A 2,500-nucleotide genomic window follows, 5' to 3' on the forward strand; every position below is an offset into this window, starting at 1 on the left:
CGGCATAAGAAAAGAGCTAAAATGGTCAAACTCAATCCATTTCAACAATAGATAGTCGATAGTAGCTGTGCCGATGAAGTAGGGCACGATGCAAGTTAATGTTGTTTAATGAATAACATGTCCGCCATACATTTCAGTACAAAATTGCTCGGTCAGACCTACAAAGTGCTATATCTCGAATACGAGGCGTCGGACTGGGGGTTGTAGAACAATTTTAAGTTCGTCTAATGATTCTACATCCGATTCTGGATAGCGGTTTTTGACCACTTTTCAATATTTTGTGACACCCCGAACCTAGGGGCAGCTCCTAGCTTTTTTCAAAAATGTGCACCGATCGGGCCGGAGAGCTCGTGTGGCTCAAAACATGTTTTTCGCTAAAACACCTCAAAACGTGTCGAGAACGCACCCTAGCTCTTGTTTTTCAAAAGTTATGGCCATTTAAAGTGAGGTGGTTTTTGCTTCAAAATAGCTATTTTACCCGTCCCTATGGCCATGCTTTAAATTTTCACGAAAATGCCAGGTCAGACCTAGGGCGGGCCATATCTTGAATACTAAACGTCGCAGACATTGGTCGTAGAACAATTTTAAGTTCGTCTAATGATTCTACATCCGATTCTGGATAGCGGTTTTTGACCACTTTTCAATATTTTGTGACACCCCGAACCTAGGGGCAGCTCCTAGCTTTTTCAAAAATGTGCACCGAACGGGCCGGAGAGCTCGTGTGGCTCAAAACATGTTTTTCGCTAAAACACCTCAAAACGTGTCGAGAACGCACCCTAGCTCTTGTTTTTCAAAAGTTATGGCCATTTAAAGTGAGGTGGTTTTTGCTTCAAAATAGCTATTTTACCCGTCCCTATGGCCATGCTTTAAATTTTCACGAAAATGCCAGGTCAGACCTAGGGCGGGCCATATCTTGAATACTAAACGTCGCAGACATTGGTCGTAGAACAATTTTAAGTTCGTCTAATGATTCTACATCCGATTCTGGATAGCGGTTTTTGACCACTTTTCAATATTTTGTGACACCCCGAACCTAGGGGCAGCTCCTAGCTTTTTCAAAAATGTGCACCGAGCGGGCCGGAGAGCTCGTGTGGCTCAAAACATGTTTTTCGCTAAAACCCCTCAAAACGTGTAAGGAACGCACCCTAGATGATAAAAGTGCAATCAGAATGTCAATCGACAACTTTGTTGGGGTACCATTTTTACTCTACGGGCCAGTAGCTTAGGCGCGCCAACAGCGCTTTCCTTTCGGGTTCCCATTTTTGCCCTCCTGGGATTATGATCATTTGCTCATTGCCTACTATAGGAGGGTACCTTGCTACGAGGTCAAACATGAAGATTGCACCAAATCGTAGTTTTTACCTCTATTTAGTCGTAGGAGCATGGTTTGCAGTGGCAGTGGGTCATTAAGCCCCCGTTTGGGTCATACGTCCCTCCGCGATAAAAATCGTCGTATGCCTATAGTCCGAACTAATGAAGCAAAAGTGGTGTCTGGTGGGCTCTGCCGATGATTTTAACCTATGATTTTGAGCTTCCACCCTATAAAAACGTTCCTGGAGCAGTACATCACGGGTCTACGGACCCAAAGACTTCGTCGTGATGGTTTCTAGTAAAAAGTTGTAACAGCTAAGGGTTTTGAATACGCGTATATTAACCATTGCTTGAAACTAAGCTTCGTTGTCTTTAAACTCTGCAAGACCAATCGAACTTCTTAGGGAAACCCGAAGGATTCACGCTAAGCTCGATGAGCTATTATGGGTAGTGGTGCATGATCTGGTGTTCCTTGGATCTAATCCAATGAATAAATTTATGAGGGTATATATGGTGCAGGGCACAAAGCGTGATGAAACCGGGTCTCCCTACCAAATGTGGCATATTTTTTCCTGAGAGCGAAGCTCAGACCCACGTAGGGGAGAGCGAAGTGGAACTTAAATGTTCTATGCAGCAAATGTTCGCCATGCGGATAAACAAGTTGGAATAGTTCAATGTAGTGTAATGCAAACACGAATCGCAAATAACGATACGGGACCCAGAAGCAATTCTGCGGATCCCTCGGGGAGTGGTGAGTTGATATAAATTAGAGGTGAAAGTCCAAGTTGTTCAAGCTCCGGCTCGGCAGCCGATACGAGGTTCCTGTTGGGCTTTGTACATCGCGCAGAGGCGCCGTTCGGTTCTAGCAATGATTCCCGCCACCATGTTCCATGCGTGCAGAGATCCGTTAGAGCTCGTTCAATGTGTCCCGCCGTGATTACGAAAAAGTCCAACAGTTGACCAAGTTGGGGTGCGTCAAGTAAACGCGCAGAGATGCCGTTCGGTTTAGAGCAATGTCTCCCGTATCACGTTGGAGTTCTTCCACTAGTGCAGAGAGATCGCTGAACCGTTCAATGTGTCCCGTCGTGGTGTGCTTGTACCGAACACTTAGGATACACCATGCTTTGTTGGTTTGGGATAGGAGTGGTCGCGCAACTGCCTCCACGCCGCAAAGTGCCAGTTCGGATTG

Source organism: Anopheles arabiensis (genome assembly GCF_016920715.1).
Source record: "Anopheles arabiensis isolate DONGOLA chromosome X unlocalized genomic scaffold, AaraD3 X_pericentromeric_contig0029, whole genome shotgun sequence".
NCBI lineage: Eukaryota > Metazoa > Arthropoda > Insecta > Diptera > Culicidae > Anopheles > Anopheles arabiensis.